At 42.5% G+C, this 19491-nt stretch overlaps 1 pseudogene; it reads right to left on the reverse strand.

Annotated features, from left to right (window-relative positions):
- Window positions 1–7080: 7080 nt before the first annotated feature.
- On the reverse strand, window positions 7081–7330 carry LOC123808700 (annotated as a pseudogene).
- Between the last annotated feature and the right edge of the window lie 12161 nt (window positions 7331–19491).

Here is a 19491-nt window from a genome sequence, read left to right on the forward strand (position 1 = left end):
TTTTCTAGGGCTTTTATTTTATTAGTTTCCATAAGATCATAAATTCATTCAATAAATATTTTTGAACACCTATGTGCCAGGTATTTTTAAGGCAAATAAAAACTCTTATTTCCCACCCTCCTAGTGACTTTATTCTAACATACTGTCTCTTTGAAGACATTACATTAGAACATGTACTAAAAACTCCCGAAAGCAGGGGGAATGAGGGTGGGGAGCCATAGCCGTTAAAATACAAAGTGAGAGGTGGCTGGAGGCAGTCCAGCCCTTCAAAATCTCCATTAGTCCTACAAATTCACACCCCCCCCCCACAACCATGGACTTGAATAACAGCCTGTTTACTATGCAAATATAGTTTCAAAGGTAGTCCCTTAGCTCCCTTTTCCAAAAGATTGCTATCCTTACACCTGTCCTTTCTAGAAATTCTAGAGCACTCCTGCAGTCCTGGTGTGGGATTTGGACTAACCCCCCTCGCAGCCCTCCCAATGGGAAGGATAACAGTGGATTCTGATATGAGAGCCTACCTGTGTGCGTAAATGTCTTTCCCAAGTAGTATTTTTAAAAAAGAAAGAAAAGCAAGCGGGTAAACACTAAGCACTCCACCTGGCATGACTTCAGAATGCTTGTGATTAAGATATTCCGCTTATTGTTCGTCAAAGATCTAGGCCCGCCTTGCTCCACATAAATAGAAGCTCCGTTTCTGCGCCGCCTGCGCGCATCCTCTTACATGTCCTTAGGGTGCTAGAACAGCAGGGCTTCTCTAAATGGTTCTTAGGCTCAAAGAACATGAAAAGAAGCAGCGAAGGCTCCTGAAAGCATTTACATTGGCGGGTAATATGTATCGACAGTACATTTTTCTTTTTCTCGCTGTAAAGTGAAAGCCTTTGTGCGCCGCTTTCCGTTGCTAGCACCAAGGGTGATGGAGGCGGTGGCAGCGTGGCCAGCAGCAGGAGCTGGCTGAAATTAATTAAGCGAGGTGGTTTGGGCTGCACCATCCTCACTCCTCGACCACTCCCTCGTGCTTTAACGGACTGGAATTCAAGGGGGCATGGAAGGGGTCTAGGGGAAGAGTGTGGTGGCCCTGCAAAGTAGAAAGAACCAGAAGCATTCATTTGGGGTTCAGTCACCTGTCAGGCAATTGGAGACCAGGCTATAGACCAAAAAAAAAGAAAGAAATATTTTTTATTTTCCATAGCATGAATCAAAGCAATTAAGTCCCAGCAACACTTATTGAGCCCCTGATATATACCAGACATTGTTCGAATTGTTTCAATATCATTATTTTATTTGATTTCTACAATAACTCTCTGTGGTAGGTACTCTAATTATGTTCATTTTTCAGCTATGCAACTGAGGCTGGGAGAGGTTAAGGCTTTAAGCAGCAGGCCCAGGATCCTATCCTTGGCTGTCGGACTCCAGGGCCATCCAGTCTGCTGCACTGTCTTGGAGAATAGTTGAACTTCTGCTTGCCATTTTCTTCTAGATTTATAGCTCAGGTTTTGCTACAGGTGATGGGCATAGATTTGCATTTTCTAGTGGAAGAGGGAATGAAGTTAAATCATAAACAAGACAATGCTTGAAAAGGATGATGTTAAAAAATACTGCAAAAAGGCCCCAGAGGGTAGCTCAGTCCTGAGAGGCCAAGATTGTAGGTTCGATCCCCAGTCAACACGTACAAGAATCAACCAGTGAAACAAGAAATCAGTGTTTTTCTCTCTCCCTCTCCCTTTCCCCCCTCTTTAAAATCATTGTATAAAAATTAAAATATATATACTGCAAAGAGTTTGTGCCCTTTTCCTGACTGCTTGCTAGCACATTTCTCGCTGTTGGGAAGGAAGGACAGCATAACAGTGCTAGATTCCATATGAAGCAATTTATTAGTTTTTGAAAAGTGATAATGGCCTTGTTTTCATCTTAAGAGTTGAGAGCGGCAGCCGACTGATAGCACCCTCAGAAGCATGCGCTCAGCAAGATTCCCTAAATAGTTCTTTCCTCTCCAGTCCTGACCCAGTAACCTCTGGGCCATTCTATTCCCTGGAATCTCCTGTATAGGGCCCCAAAGAGTATGCTGATGCCTGCAACATCCTTTTAGGATGTGAAGACCTACAGACAAATGGCTCCTGGGGATGGGAACATATCAAAACGTAATCCTTACTCATAACAGAATTGAGTTTGGTGTGAACCCAGCAATCAGGGAATGAAAGGTGAGTGCATTAACCTACCATGTTATCTGTATAGGAGTTTTATATCTTAAATGGAACAGACATCCCTGCAAAACAATAATGGGCTGAGATTAATGAGTTACAGGTGACCCTCAGACACGGGAAGGTTGACTTTGGATAAGCAACCACAAAGGTCAAGTGCTTATCTGAATTAACCACAAGTCTTGGATCTGGGGTAAAAATAAAGGACGAAAAATACCCCAGGGAGAGGCTTTCTTCAACCTGAGTTTTGTGTTCTTTCTTACCTTGGGCTACATTCCGCATTGGATTGGACCAGTTCTTTTCTTACGGCATTTGCACATACATCTCTGGCCTAAGCCAGATCTCAACATCATGCAAATAGGATGAAAACCCAGAGCAATGCTTTTCAGATTTCTAGGGTTTCAGAATGAGTTGTAGGCCAATTATTTTTGCCAGCACAGAATTGAGTCTTTCTGATAGAGGCTTTGTAAGAACTGGAATGAAACTTTACAACCTTAGTCGCTTTTGCCTGGTACTGGCTTGGGGATTTGCAGCTGTCTCATTGTACAGTGCAAATATGTGGTGGTAACGATAACTTCTGTGTTTATTACTCTCCTCCTTGAATCAGTTTTAATATTTCCGTTTAAGACAGAATAATCCCAGAGCAGTGCTGTGTTCTTCATTGACTGGGAAACACACTTGGAGTTGTATCCCCCATAGAGAGCATATATAAAGAGACAGCCCTCATGCACCCCACCTTTGCCAGGAGTCAGAAATGAGGGAAATAAAATGCCCACTGAGAGCAAAGCTTTAAAAACAATTGGACTGAAATGGAGTATAGACATACAAAGTTTTTTCAGGCCTTAGAAGGGCCCTATGAAATCTGAGCAAACACATTAACACACGCAAAGAAAGAGTGATTCAGAAGGGGGTTGCCAGCCCTGAGAGGCGTGGCTAAAAGAGCCCCAGTGGCAAAAGTTAGCAGTGCTGGTTCTAGCTTTGCCCCTGGAAGACCTACTGGGCTTGGCCAAAGTCCTTTCAGGCTGGGGTAAGCATCAACTAAACATTTACTTGAGCAAATTAGTATGGAGGTCGACAACACGTTAGGTGTATGTTAGGCACGGGGGTAAAGTGCTGAGGATGAAGATCCTCTCTCAAGGCAGAGGACTGGCCGGAGCCCAGTACAGTCTGGAAGGAAGCACATTCCTATGAGGAAGAACACTGTAGGCTGAGAGCTCTCGGTCCCCAGGAAGACTTGCCCGAGGAAGTAATTGCAGAGGGAGAGGCGAAGGCCATATAGGAGTTAAACAGCTGGAGGCGGTCCATGTAAGGAGAATACCTCAAAGAGGGCGAGTGTTTGCTCAGGGCCCCAGCGTGGCAGCAGATTTGAGGGATGGCAGGAGGTGGGGTGGTTGTACCCAGAGTGGTTTTAGATATTAGACAATGTTTATTGAATACTTAGTAGGTGCTAGGCACTGTTGAAAGTGGTTTACTCTACTAATTTTCATTGCAACCCTATGAAATAAACACTGTCTTTATTCCTGTTTTACTGAAGAGGTCAGTAACTGTGAATAAGCAAATGAATCACCTAAGCTCGAAAGTAGAGGAATGGGGATTTGAACCACAGAACTGTGGTTGCATAACCCATACTCTTAACCTACTCTGATACTGCAGGCAGAAGCTGAAGTAGCCAGACTATGCAGGGCCAGTAGGTTGAGGATTTTGCCTTCTAAGAACAGAGTCCAGTTGTAGAAGAGTGTCCTAGTCAAATGTGTGCTTTGAGAAAAAATCACTCTGGCCTCAGTGTGATTGGCTACCATTTTTCTAAAATCTGATATGGTTTTGCTCCATGTGTAAATCTGCAAAGGAAGAGGGAATGCTCAGATTATGTGAACTTCAAAAATACTGCTCACCAAGACAGCCATTTCTTACTATAAATTAATGCACTAGCTTTGAACATGATAGGGCCTTTCAAAATTCTTGATTGTAAGGAGAGAATACATTGCTCATGTAGTTCATACAACAGTTGTTTCTTAATGTAAATTAATACAATGGCACCCTGGTTTGATAATCAAACTCATGAGCTAGGTTAGGCGGTCTGCCCTAGAAGGGTTGATTCATATCCTCTAAAATGTTTCTGACTCGGAACACTAAGGAGCAGGCTTTGTCTATAGCACAGGAAACTCACCAGACTAATGATACTGTCTGTGACTGCTGCCTTTTCCCGAGGGGGACAGTTGACGACCCACAACACTCAACATCGCTGGGACTGTGTGCAACAGCCACAGGTCATTTTCCTCTTCCTCCTCCTGCTTCTCTTCTTTCTCCTCCTCCTCCTGCTTAGGTGATGTTCAGCACCATACACAGGTAGGCAGTATTAGAAAGGTCTGTCAGCAGGTGTCAGGTTCAGAACTCCTTGATGGGAATCAAGCCTTAAGGGACTGTGATATTAGACAGGAAAATAAGAGAGAAGCCCACTTAACATAATGGGGGAGCAAGATGGAGCCTGAATCTTGGTTTCACAATAGGAACCCAGCATAAGAGCCTTTCAGTAGGGAGATACAAATCTGGATGAAGTGTAGAGATGGTAACTAAAGCCTCCTAAGTGATGAGATCCTTTCTGAATTGAATGCAGTTAGGAAAAAGGCAAGGTTACACCCCAAGCCCCAGGGCATTCCAACTCTGAGAGGCAGGGAGGTGAAGAGGCAGAAGAGAAGAGAGGAGACTGACAAAGAAGTAACCATTATTGGGAATAAACTCAGTAGAGCATGGTGTCCTGGAAGGCAAGTTAAAAGTCTTTCAATGGGAAGAAAGTGACCAGTTACATTAAATATTTACAAGCAAGACGAGCACTGAGATTAACTGGCAGATTTCCCAGGGTAGAGATCCTTGGTAATAGTAACAGAAGCAGTTTTGATGTTTGCAGGGTGAGGCCATGATCAGACTGGCTTCGAGAGAATGGGAGGAGAGAAATTACCCGCGAATACAAACAGCTTCTTCGAGGAGTTTTGTTGTCAAGTGTCGAAGAGAAAGTGGAGCAGGTGGGGAGAGGGATGCTGTCAGAGGATTTTTGGTTTTATTTTTAATGAACGAAACAGGTACGTGTTTGTATGTTTTGGCAGCAGTCCAGGAAAATGGGGGGAGATTGACGGTGCAGGAGGGAGGGGAAGAATTTCCGGAGAAGTATCCTCGCGGCATTGAGAGGGATGGAATCTAGTACAAAAGTGGGGCCTGGCCTGGGCTGAGAGCCCCGGTAGTCCTCCCAAAGTCATAGGAGGAAAGGCAGGGAGGGTGTAGCAGACTCTGATGCTGGTAGGTGGGCACATGAGGTGGTAGAACATGTGACAGATCTTTCTGAATGTTTCTGCTTTCTTGGTGACATAGGAAGCAAGTGAATGATGGTGAGTGCACTGGTTGTGGAGGGTTGAGGGGAGAAGAGAAGGCGTGAAAGAGTTGAGGAGAATGGGAGAGGGACTGGGCAAGGCCACTGAGTGATAGCCAGGCAGCATTGATGTCCACAGGACGCGACTCTGATCAGGAGTTTACAACGAGATCCTCCATTGTGGCTGTGCGTTCTTCTGCAGCACTTTTAGTTGCAGGGATGCTGGCATGAAAAGGGACAGAAAGTTGGATTTAATCAGGCCTGAGAATTTACCAGTACAATGCAGTGACAGAGAAGCATAGAGGATGAGGTGCTTGCAAGAGAAGAATAATAATGATGGATTGTGGGGTTTAAGTGGGATAAGGAGGAGGAAAGGGAGGACACAGAGGGATGCGGACAGTGGTGACAAGGTGTTAGGATCAGTAAATTGTAAGTCTTAGTGAAGTAAAAGTATATGTGCTCCAAATGTCTCAAACTCATGATGTTCACGTTTCTTTAAATATTGATAATAGTTTTTTCCTGGGAGTGGGGCGAGTCTGCTGGAACCCTCACTGCTGGGAAGCTGCCAGCAGCGGGGCTCATGGGTGAGGGGAGAGGGAGCGTGCTGGTTCCTCATGAAGGGAGGAGGTGACTGGTGTGAAGTAGCAGGCCTCGGAGTGTCCCGTCTCTTGAGTGTTATAGTCCTAGAATTGTAGGAAGAAAGGTTTAGACTCCAGGTGTCTCTCCCTCTCTTTCACACACACACACACACACACACGCACACACACACACACCTCAGATGTACATTTTTCTTCTTTACCAAGCATTAGCATAGTGCCCCGTGCCAGATGTGTGGTGTGTCGGTGATTCATCAGAGGCCCTCGGAGACTAAGAGGAAGGGCATAGAGAGCCCAAGGTAAGGTGAAAAGTCAGGAGAGGCAAAGGCAGAAGGAAAAATGCTTCCTGAAGAGGTTGTTTTGAGTCTTTAGAAGATTAAAAAAAAATGTGATTATGCCAAACAGTATTGAACAAAATAATTTATTTTTTGTTCCTTTTTTATTTTTTCTGTTTTTAATTTTTTAAAAATATTTTATTTATTTATTCTCGGAGAGAAGGTAAGGGAGGGAGATGTTTCTTCAATGTTCAAGAGAAACATCAGTTGGTTGCCTCTCACACACTCCCCAGACAGGGACCTGGCCCGCAGCCCAGGGGTGTGCCCTGACTGGGAATCAAACTGGCGACCTTTTGGTTCATAGGCTGGTGCTCAATCCACTGGGCCACACCAGCTAAGGCCCTTTCTGTTTGTCTGTTTTTTAAAAAAATTAATAAATCCCCATTCTGGAAGAGGTAGGTCACAGTATCCAGCCCAGATCTCCTTTTCTGCAATAGGTATTTATTTAAACAAATGCTTTTTGTTTTCCTTCCTTTTCTTTTTCTTTCTGAATTAAAAAGAACAAAAGCACTAAAAAAAATTTTCTTGGGGCGTATCCAGAATGTGTTTATTGGGATGACTTCCTGCTCATCCTGACTGGGGAGCGTTCAGTGCTGCTCCCTGGCGAAGGAGCATCCTCTGTCAGCCTTGCTTTTCCTCCGGTGGGCTGGCCGGGCGCCGCGGAGCCGCCCCACACAAGGCCGCCGTCTGCGCGTGGCCAGCGACGGTGGTGATTGTGCAGCATCCCGGACATTTCACATCCATGGAGTAGGAACTGGGGCTCTGCACCAGGTGCTTCTTGTGTTTCCGCTTCTCCTCTCCTGGAGAGGGCTGCAGGAGGTCCTTAGCGAGAGGCATGTTGTCATGGGGAGGTGGTCACCACCAGAAAGGAAAAAGAAAGCCTTTTAAAGACAATGTTTCACCTTAGTATTTAGTTCATGGATGACGTAAAGGCAAGTCACTGTGGACTATGCAGTGGAAACCGGATCACCGTTTCAGGAGGGGCTCCAGCGAGAAAGACGTGGCATGTCTTTGCGTGCTGACCACAAGATAGGTAGATACCCGAAGCTTATCCTTCAGGAATTCTCACGGTTATGGATCACCTCAGCCTTCTGCCCCACCCCACCCCCACCCCCGGGTCTCAGCCAAGGGTTGCTTGGTAGTTCAGATTTTTAAGTAAAAAATGGGCTTCTTAGATTATCCAGCCTACTTTTGTTGCTGTTGTTGGTTTTCACAGGTGTTAGAATGGAGGCCTAGTGAGGTGAAATCCGTGTTCTGGTGTTGTGTGGGTGCCATACACTGGCTTCTGGCTGCGATGGAAGCAGCCCTCCTTCTGTGCTTCTGCTGGGGCCGTGCCCCGCGTCACGGCCGCCCTCGTCCTCGGTTAGAAGGACCGTTCGCCCTGGGGCTGAGATGGGCCGAGTGGCCCAGGAAGCACGAGCTCACTTCATCCCACGCGGTCATGCAGAGGATGGAACAAGAAGTTCTGGGAGTGTTTTGCAAAACTTATTCACAAAAAAACAATCAAGGACTGGGGATGAGGAGGGAACGAGTTTTTTATTTTTTAGAATAAACCGTATGTAGGAGATAGAAAAATAGTGATAACAAATATGTTGAAAGAGCTTCAGTTCTGGAGCTCGACAATGATGGTAATCCTCTGTGCCGAGCGCGCGCGCGCCGGGCTGAACGGGCTCTCCCTCACCTCCCGGTGTCACTGACGACGGGGTCCTCGGCAAGTTACCTCATTTCGTTGAACGTTCTTCTCCCAACAAAAATACAAGAATACTAATGCCTTTTTTACATGGTTATTTTTGTAAAGCATTACATTTTATATCATATAAAAGTGTCTGGTGTAAAACAGGTGTTCAGTAAGTGTTAATTTGTTTTTTCTACCCTTCCCCTCAACATCCCTGAGCTTTAAAAATACTGTTCCAGACTTTGAGCTGTTCAGAAATTTCAGAGGTAAGGCAAGAATGGTTATGATTAAATCCATTTGATATTGCGTGTTCAATTTTGTAATGTAACCTGATATCAACAGCCAAGATCTTTGTCCTGAAGGGAATTTCAGTATTCAGCCAAGTGGGGCTGATTTAATAGCCATTAATTCTGAAGGTATGTTCAAGTTCAAAGTCCATCTATTTTAAAATGTAAATTGGTCTTTTTTTTAATGTATTTTGTAGTGGAATTTAGGAACAAATGCTGTCATTTTTCTTCTTCTTTGCGTGAGATCGCAGGTGCCTTTGTTATCACAGAGTCCTGGCACTGAGTGGCACCTCGCACAGGAAATGCATACTCTGACACTGGGCACCAAATTGCTGAAATATCCTGTGTTTTCTATTCATTAAAGCCCTAAAGCACTATGTGCAAATTCCCTTACTTTAATTACACACCTCAGGGATGTGCAGGCCAAAAAAGAAGGCAGGCAGACAAAAAGCCAGGTCTTTGCCAAAAAACCCCAGCCCCCTAAACTGGTAAACATTTATTTTCAGCTGGGAAATCTGCTATTAATTCATATAGTGACTTTCCCAGCTGAAATAATGAGCCAAGCCCAGTGAACCAAATGCTCGCAGTGAGCAAACACGAACAGTGGGGCATCAGCCTGTCTCTCATTTTCACGTGTGTTCCTGCAGCAGCTAAGGCGCATTTGTCCATGTCCCTCTACCCGGAAGCCTACCCGTGTTTGTGCTTCATGTGTCTTACTTTTCAAGCAGAGCTTGGAGACTCTACTGTAGAGAGGTGCTTTAAGAATTAAAAGAGAGAAAACACCAAACTAAATTATTTATTGGGGCTTAAAAGCAAAATCTCCCCACGAGCCTCACTGACTTTCTGTTTTCTTTGAAGGCCTTAAAAATCAGAATTAGCAAAAACATGAGATTTTGAGGGAAATGCCATTTTGGAATTTTGGGGGGAAGTTAACAAAAATCCTAAACTTATGAACAAAAAAATGTATTGTTCCATAGAGCAAAATAGGAATTAAAATCCATTATAAAAGGTTGTTTAATTTTCTGGGAGACTTTTTTCATTTCCATTTCATTACAAAGCTTTAGAATGTGGAAAATAAGGAAAGAACTACCCACAGGCACCATATGCATGACAGGCTAGTGCATTAGTGACACTTAGAACTCAGATTCTAGAACAGAAAGTTGCCCTATGTGTATAAAACTTCATAAAAAGTAGTTTGTAGAAGAGCATGCGTGAAGGCTTCATGGAAAGCAAATAAGGAAGGAGAAATAAATTAACACATGAAATAGCAAAGTAGAACAGTCAGTCAATATACTGATTAGTTCCTATGACAAAACAGAGTATCTACTTAACAATTAACTGTTTACATTTTTCTTGATAGAACAGAAGTTTAAAAAGTCCCAAACTCAACTTATATAAAGATATACTTTATGTTTGGAGGTCTAATACCTTCTTAATATAAGCTTGGATGCAGAGTTTTAATTTATTCTCCAAGAATAAGACAGATTACATTTTAATGAAGCTGTGGCTTTTATTATAGCAAATGTGATGAAAAGTAGCTATTAATTCACAACACTTTAAAATCAAGGTTAACCACCTCCAAACCCTTTTCCTGGAAATGAAAATTTTAGCAGAGACATGATGTTTTAGCAGTGAATAAATGAATAAAATGTATGGGAATTTTTTTTTGTTCTATAAGAAGAAACAATGCCCTATTAATTTTGACAGACAACTTGGCATTAGCCATTTAAAAATCCAACACGGGATAAAGTTATGCATTACTAGTCTCTCTACATTTTTGTCAAGAGATGAACATTTTTGCCCAATGTTTAATAATTTGCCAAGAGCTTTGTCAGTCGGTTTATTTAGCCCTGCGTGGTGATGCCAGTTTCTGTCCACCACCCCACTGGGTGTAACGCGGCCCGTCACAGCTCGCAGAGCTCCTCCCCTGCAATTAGACAAAGTCAACACAGCAATCACTCCCAACCGCCCTGAGGTACCTGCACTATCAACAGTGCAGATTCCGAGGCTTGAACAAGCTTTGCTTTGTCACTGCCTCCCCACCTCAATTAGGACTTTTTTTCTGCCCGGGCAATTTAGCACCAACACCATGGGTGGACCAGATAACTCTTTTAAAAAGCGCGTTTAAATCATTCTTCTGCCCATCCCCCCGCCCCCAGCCCAACCCAATCAATTCTTCCTCCACCCCCTTTTCACCACTTCCTCCACTACCATCCGTTCTGGGCTCCCCCCTCTCCAAGACCCCCAAAAGCAGTCTCAGATGGAAATAGGAGTCTGCAAGAAGACCGCTTGCAGTCCCTAACTAGTTACCATGCCGACTGGAGCCTGTGCTGAGGAATGTGCTGCTGCCACAAGGAACTCAATGAAAAGATGAAGAAAATGTGCAGGCAATACTAGTTTGGCCGCGATGCTGGGGAATCTGAGACAGGGCTGTTGGTATGGAAGGGTCTCACTGCATGCAATTTGCAAACATGCCAACTCAATAGCCTGTGATAGGCACTGGATGGCATTTAGAGGGCTCAGAGTCTTCAAGGGCCGGGGAGGATAAGAAGGAGATAGGAAATCTGCCTCATGAAACAATGCTTGCCCCTTAGAAACATGAGCATTAATAATTTTAATAGGAATCTGTGCAAAATGCTAAAAGAGATCGAACTTTTTATAAGCCTTCGCCTTCTCTGTCGAGTCATTACACCTTTATGAGATTTATACGCACCTTACTCTTGACTAGCCATTAAGAAATCTGACTTTCTGTCCTAAAAGTCATCAGTAGAATTCATATGATACCAGGGTTGTGCTGTCAGGAACTCGGATGGAGTTGTAAATTGCAAGCCAGGTTTCTTGAGCCCTTCCACAGAGCAGAGGGTTGCTTTCATTTGTTAGGAGAAGGGTGGAAGCAGAATGCAGTCCAGGTACAGCAGAATTCTGAGAGTGCAAGGGATTTGGAACTTTCCATCTAGATGGAGGAAGATTAGGGTTATGCTGGGGTACTTCTAGGGAGTCTCCCTTGTCCGGAGAACTGAGCTACCATGAAATAATTCTTAGTTCAGAGGTGCCCTTGGGAATTTGAAAGTAAATACAGGACCACCATGGGGACTAGGTCCACTCCAACAAAATTTGTTTTTAAATTGAATTTAGTGGGTGACATCGGTTAATAAAGTTATACAAGCTTCAAGCATACAATTCTACAATACATCATCTGTGCACTGCATTGTGTGCTCACCACCCCAAGTGCAGTCTCCTTCCATCACCACTTCTCCCCCTTTCCCTCTTCTGTCTCCCTTCACTTCCCTTTCCTCTTGTAAGTGCCATACTGTTGTCTATGAGGGGTATTTTTTTGGTTTTTGTTTTACTTAATCCCTCATCTTTTTCATCCAACCCCCCAAAGACCCTCCTCTCTGATAGCTGTCAGTCTGTTCTCTGTATCTATGAGTCTGTTTCTACTTTGTTTATTATTTTTTTGTTAGGTTCTACTTATACATGAAATCATATGGAACTTGTCTTTTTTTTTATCTGCCTTATTTCACTTAGCATAATACTCTCCAGGTCCAACAAAATGCTTATCCAAACCCCCTCCCATTCATGTGAACCAGAGACCCCCTTGGATTTCCCAGAGTGAGCGGAGAAATATTTTTCAGAATGAGGATGACTCAGGACTACTACTTACACATCACACTCAGATTAGTAAAATTTCTTTCTTCTTGCCTTTTCAGTCTTCCACATCGATTGATTCCAAACCGTCCTGCACATCACTGGCAAAATAGTTTTCCATGCTTGCCAATTTGACCCTGTCTTTTCATTGCCCACAGCCTCCCTATGGCTCCTCATTGCCATGGCAACCACGTGTCCTGGATTTTTCAGGACATTTTGATTTCAAATATTCTGTCATGTGGTCAGACCATGTGTCAGATCATATGCCAAAAGATATGTTCTGATTTTGGTTTTGAAAATATTGTCACTATACCCATTTTTCCCCAGATATGTCTACCCTTCCTTCTCTAGCAAACTGGAAAACAGTGCTTCTCTTTAATATACCTTTTATGTTTGCATACTATTTTCAGAGTGCTTTCACATAATCATTTTGATGGATCCTTTCCTCCCTTTGAAGTAAGACAAGATAGGAGACATTATTTCAGTTTTATAGATGAGAAAATTGGGGCACAGAATAGTAAATTTATTTTCTATTATATCTTTAGTGGCAAAATGATTAAAATTGCAGTCTCCTGAGTCTAATGTCTTTTATCTGTAACATGCTGCTTCCAAATATAAATATGATGCTTTATACTCTAGGTTTCTTTGCCTTTTTATCCCCGAAAGACTGTCTTTAAAGGGACCATGTGACTGTAAATGAACTCTATCCTGATTTATGCTGCAGATCAGTTCCCAAAGTTGAGTAGGAGTTGGGGGAAAGGCTTTAAGGTGAAGAACTGAGGGCTGGGACATTTATCACCAACGTCAAATGTAACTTAGAAAATGGGAGAGAGAGAAAAAGAAGAAGGGAGGTGGAGAGAGAGAGAAAGAGAGGAAGAAAGGAAGGAAGGAAGGAAGGAAGGAAGGAAGGAAGGAAGGAAAAAAGGAAGGAATGAAGAAACGAAGGAAAGAATTCCAGGGATTCTGCCCAACAGGTACACCAGCAATATTTCGAAAAGACAGACTTATCTAGCACATGACTAGTGATATTTGCAAATGTCTGCTTCTTAATATTCTTTATTATTAAAATGTCTCAAAAATAGTATTGTGTTAAATTCTTTCTGGCTCATATATTGTATGGTAATAGCCACTATATAAGAATAATGAAATTATTCTTATATGAATAAGAATATTCATAAAACTATAGTGAAAAAGGAGGGAAATGCATATTGTTAACCTAATTATGCATTCATGTAGTCAATAATTAATTTGCAAATATCATGCACTTTCTATGTGCTATACTAGATGGTAGAGATATAGTGGGACATCTCAAAGCTTATAGTCTGGTGATAATTATTGATTGTGACAAGTGCTACAAAGAAGATAAACAGGATGATGTGATAAAGAGAACCGCGGGAGGCTGGGGATACTTAGAAGAGCCACTTCAGAGGCAGTGGTCAGGGAGAGCCTCTCTGAGGAGGTGGTATTTAAACTGACACTTGAAGGATGATAAGGAGCCAGAGTCGTGCAAGGAGCTAGGGGAAGAAGCATTTCAGGTGGGCTGGGATGGGAGGAAAAGGCAGAAAACTGTACTTGAACAACAATTAAAATGAAAAATAATCTAGTATTTTAAAAAAACATTTCAGAAAGCGGGAACAAGCAGCACAGAACCTTATACTTGCATCCCTTGTGTCTACAGTGCAGTGACTGCGTGGGTAGGAGCTGGAGGGATGGCATGAGATGAGTCTGGGGTTTTACTGGCCTTGAAGGCCATGGTAAGGCTTTGGGACTATATTCTAAGAGCAACAGAAAACATTGAAGAAGGCATTACAGAGAGAGACCTATAGCTAAGATTTTTCTAGAGAAAACCTGTGATACTACTTCTGAGCCCAACTGTTATCCTAAAGGCCCGATTCTACAGAGCAACGCTATAGGTAGAATACCAGAACTCTAGGGCACTGTTTGTGCAGCATTATAATGTTCTTTACCCTCTAAAAATGTTCAAAGCAGAATTTTTATGCTAGATTTCAAAATGTGGGTTCATTAGCATCTCTTATATGCCAAGTTCTCTATCATCTAGGCATCTTAACTCAAGATCAATAACATTATCCAGAAATGGGAAGCCAACCAAGGTTAATTTGAGAGGAGAGAACATGAAAATAGGAATAAGCAGGCAGATTGTTTCTGGGTAGACAGGGATGGAGAGGATTTGTTCCTAAGCAGAGAAGAGGTTTAAATTCTAATTGTTGTTGATATCTTGAGCCTTAATGTTTTGCCAGAGAATGGACAGGAGGAAGCAGTGATATGTGACTGAAGCTTTTTTGCATAACAGTTTACTATGGAATCAGCTCAGCAGGCTGGGATTTTAATTTGGCTGTGACTCTGGTCAGGGCAGAACATGTGTGATGTGCATCTCTTTCTATTGTGATCCATGGTGATGTCTGCATAGCAACCATTTCAATGAAAAGTGAAGACTTTCAGTCAATTATCAGGGGCTTTGCAATGGTCAGACATCGTGCACAATACACCACTCGTAGGTTTCGGTTTTCAGTGGGACGTGTTGGCACTAAGTTGAGAGTGTTCTCTAAGGACGGCCACAGTTTACATGACCCTGAAGGAAGTTTGCCTGATGTCCAGAGGCGTAGTGTGAGGCCAGGGACCTATTTACACACAAAATAATGAAGTATATGACTCTCACTCTATATACTTTATTTGTTGGGAGTAAAGTATTAAATCAATTTTAGAAAAGGAGCAATTGTTGGATAATTTATATTTAATTTGCTACACTGTTGGAGAGAAAAAGATTCAACACCCATTCAGGCTCCAATTGTGGCTTCTTTAGTTCCTAAAGGTATATGCTCGTACTTAGAGCAGACATACAGCTCACCCAGACATACAAAGGCTTGTTGAGTGTGTCTATTCAGAAGGGCCTACTGTTGAAAAATGGGAGAGAGCTGGTTCATCTATGTTCTTATCTTTGTGCTACTTCCAGAATAAGCAACTTAGATCTAATAGCTTTACAATAACAGGGGTTCTGTGTTACAAAGTGAGCCTTAAGATGCTGTTCTATCAGATGGGCTTGATGATTTATTCATGTAGCAACCATAAGCTCAAGTACCTAAACCACTCATTTATTAAAACACACCTAGCAAAAATAAATTTTATTTTGAAAAGATTGATTTTCCCACTTTACTCTTTGGATTTGAGTCTTTCGGGTCATGTAGCATGAGGCAAACACTTAAAAGCCAAAACATGTATAAATTATTTCACACTATCTTGTATTGCTTCTTAATTTATTTAATTTAAAAATGAAACTCTGTTTGCCCTGGCCAGGTAACTCAGTTGGTTAGAGCATTGTCCCAATATGCCAAGGTTGCAGGCTTCCCAGCCAGGGCACATACAAGAAGCAACCGATGAATGCATAAATGAAACAAATCAGTGTTTCTTTCCCTCTCTCTCTTCCCCCCTGACCTCACTCTCTAAATAAACAAATAAATAAAACTCTTTTGTATAGTTTATTAACTAAGAAAAAGTATATAAATTAAAAATGTGGCAATGCGATTTTCCCCAGCTGTAGGACTATATCTTAAAGTGTTCTTAAAATGAAAAATCAATTAAAATATCTTTTAGGTGGGTGACAGAAGTTTTCTTTATTTGTTAATAATTAGCTTTGAATACCTATTGTGTGCTAGGCACAGGGCTAGGGCCTGGGGAACAGCCAGGAGAGCAACCCACTTTATTCTCTTAGGAGGAGACTGGAAGGTGCAGACCCAGGGGAGTGGGCAACCCAGAAAGGCACAGAAGGCTTGATAAACACTAGCTCCTGAGTATTCCTGCCAGTGATTCTAAGCAGCAAGTAACTAAGCACGAACATTCTTTATGTCAATGGTTATGATGCTCTGTTATTAAAGGGATTGCTTCCAAATTGCCTTGTTGCATGTCTCACAATAAATGCTATTCAGACAGTCACAGTTTTCTATATATTGTTTAGACTCCCTCCACATTTTTATTCTCCGTGGATTGATTTTAACTAAGAGAATTTCATCATTTATTCTGTCCTAAAATTTTGGCAGGTTTGTTTACTCCTCAGAATATGAGTTCCTTTGAGAACACCCTATGTCTGAAAGTTTTGGAGATGGAACTGGGTGGTGGCAGTAACAGAGATAGGTGTGGCAGGGTTGAAATTCTTTTGATAGTAACTTCTCTCCCTGAATGAATTTTTTCCCCTATTACTCTACATTCCTTAGGATCTGTTCTAGATCTGCCATTTAGTGAAAGCTCTGAGAATATGCTGGCTGGTGCTGCAGGGAGAAGGGAGAGTTTTGGTGACTCAGAAAACAACCATCTGGCATTAAAGCACCTTGATTGTCTCCAAAGGGAACTCACAATAATCCCATCATGAAGTTTGTGCACTGAGATAAACCCCTCCATCATTGAGAACTACATTTAAATTTGTGGTTATTTTCTTTGCTTCCAATCCAAATGAATATGATAGTTTCTTTTAAGAAAATTCCCAACAATCCCATTTTGGGTGATTACTCTGCCAAGTGTTTTGGAGACCTTCAGGAAGTGTGTGTGGACAAGGTTGCCGGATAACACTGGATGCCTGGTTAAATTTGAATTTCAGATAAACAACAATTTTTTAGTATAAAAAATATTCCATAGAATGATTGGGACATGCTTATGCTTTAAAAAGCTATTTATGCCACCTTGTATTTTTATTTGCTAACTTGGCAACCCTATGCCCGGGCATACCACAGTGTTCACTTTGTAATATGAACAGGTAGGTCAGGCAATCATTTGGAAGCACTACTGTCAGCAGAGTTTCGGTGCCATCAGCAGCAGCCCCATAAAGACAGTTTATGAAGCACCCACGTGCTCAACAAAATTGTGCTGGTTGCCATGCTGAGTTAGTCAGGTGGACATGGCCCTTCCAGTGTAGGAAGACAATGACGAGGCAATATCAACAGTGAGGAACCAGATAAAAAGAAAAGGAAACCAGACATCAAAGGAGTATCTGCAATAAATACAGCACTTCTATTATGTGGACAGCTGGTTGTTAGGAACTGACACAAGACCACAAACATTTCATGGAGGTCACTGGGCAACTGTTGACATTTTTGGTTTGGAAGCAAAACAATGACCCAGAAGTAAAAGAATCTCTGCATCATTGAACTCCCAGAATTTCCTTAACCCCAGAATCACCTCCACTCCTCATATCTGCAAGACAGTCCATGGGACTGAAAAATTATATGAACATATAAAGAGATACATGCACACACATTACTATACATAAATAATAATGAACAGGAAACTTTTGATGCAATCAGAATATTCCTACATATTTATGTTCAACAGAACTGATCAGTTGCCATTGATAATGAATGAGGCGGATAACTACCTGTAGACCAATGGGGCAGATGCTGCAAATGATGACTAGGATGACTGAAATGACCCAGTCCATGGTGCCACGACCTAGTCTTACGGTGAGTGTTCACTTGGCAGCCAGTTATCACTTGGTTTTAAATGATCGATTTAGCATGTCTGCATTTAGGACTGAGGTGGCCTGAGAGATCATCAAGGATTATCTGTGCATTTTCCTATATTCTTTTCTTATTATAAAAGTAATATATGACAATTATAGAGAGTTTAAGAAAAGAGATAAGATGAAAGAGAAAAAGCAATCATAATCTCACATCTCTGAACTCCTCTTAAAATTATTTATTAAGACACACCTCATATACCTCTGAAAAGTCAGAAAACAATATATCAAATTTCTAACTATCCACCACCAATGTTAAATATATATTACTGTTATTATTACTTGATCTAGATGTGCATTTTTAAAATAATTTTCTATTTTTTAAAGGAATAAAATAAAACAGATATTGCTAAAGACCCACATCCATCCCTTCTCCTCCATCCTTCCTTTCCCGAAAGCAGCGACTACTCTGAAATTGTTGGGTGCTTGTACACCTTTGTGGTGGGGTGAGGCAGGTGAGGCCAGCAGAGTGTATCAGGCCCAAGCAGACATAGGCTTGGCCGTGCGGATGGAGGGATCTGCACTCCTCAGGCGTGTGAGGAAAAAACGGTCCCCGTGCTAGAGCCACACAACTCAGTCTGTCCCAGATTCTGCCCAGACTTCAGTGAGACAGATCCACCAGAAGTCAGGAGTGTGGGGCCCCTGGAGGCCCAGAGAGTGGGGCTATTGGATCTCCCCTGAGGGGGAGGTACCAGTTAGGCCCATGGGAAAGTGGCGGGAATGGCACCCTCCCTAAAGTCACACAACTCAGTCACTGACACCCCCTGAGTCTGCCCGGACCTCTGCACCCCAGTCCAGGTAGCTGACTCCTCAGCAGGGCACGAGCTCTGCAAGCTGCGGCTGTTTCATTTCCCCAAGCTCATGCAGCATGGAGGGGAGTGCTGTGCCAGGAAAGGCAGTGTCTGTGGTGCTGGGGAGTGACCCAGCACAGGGGTCCCAGCTGCTGTCTCTGTGGTTTTCTCTCCAGAGCCACAAACCCCAACCTGTCCTCCTGAGACTCTAGCCCTCTCTGTCCTCCCTCCGCAGGAACCCAGTGTGAGTGGCTGTGAATAATAATTTGTGCATTGGCCCTTTAAGAGGGTGCTTGTGTCTCCAGAAGACTCCCATCTCTCCCTAGCGGACAGAATCCCTGCTGATGTTCACAGCCAGATGTTATCTTGTGCCTCTTCCCAGCTCTGGGCTGGCTAGCCAAGCTTGGGGTTTAGACCCCACACTTCTCAGGGGGAACCTTTTATCCCCCCACATTTTTACAATTATTGTTCAAATACCGTTGTCTCCACTTTCCCCCCACTAATCCCCCCCACCCAGCCATCCCCCACCTCCCACCCTTGATCCTAGCCCTTTGGTTTTATGTTTTGTCCATGTGTCCTTTATACATGTTCCTGAAAACTCAGGAGGAACCTTTGAAGCTGAGCTATCCTTCTGGAATCTCAGCCATTGACTGTAGGAGAAGGCTCCAGCCCTTTTTGTGTCTCTGCCCTTCCTACCAGTCTTGATATGTCTTCTTCTGTAAATCCTTGGTTATAAGCCTTCTCTTCAGCTAGTATTCAGTTAGTTATTCCTCTCCTTTCTAAAGTTTTCGAAAGTTTGCTTGATTATTATGAAGTGATAGGTGTTTAAATCTTCGTCTATGATTGTGGATTGGTCAAATTCTTCTTGCTATTCTGTCAATTTTTGCTTTATTTAGAGTCTGTATTATTGGGTACAATTTATAATTGTTAAATGTTCCTTTCTTTATTGCTGCTTAAAGGTCTATTTTATATGATATATTTAAATATATACCAGCTTTCTCTTAGTTATCTTTTAACTTTTATGTCTTTCTGTTAAGTTTGAAAAATAACATATACCAGTTTTTTTAATCAAATCT

Source organism: Phyllostomus hastatus, unplaced genomic scaffold, assembly GCF_019186645.2.
Source record: "Phyllostomus hastatus isolate PE091 unplaced genomic scaffold, TTU_PhHast_1.1 phas_scaffold_501, whole genome shotgun sequence".
Lineage (NCBI taxonomy): Eukaryota > Metazoa > Chordata > Mammalia > Chiroptera > Phyllostomidae > Phyllostomus > Phyllostomus hastatus.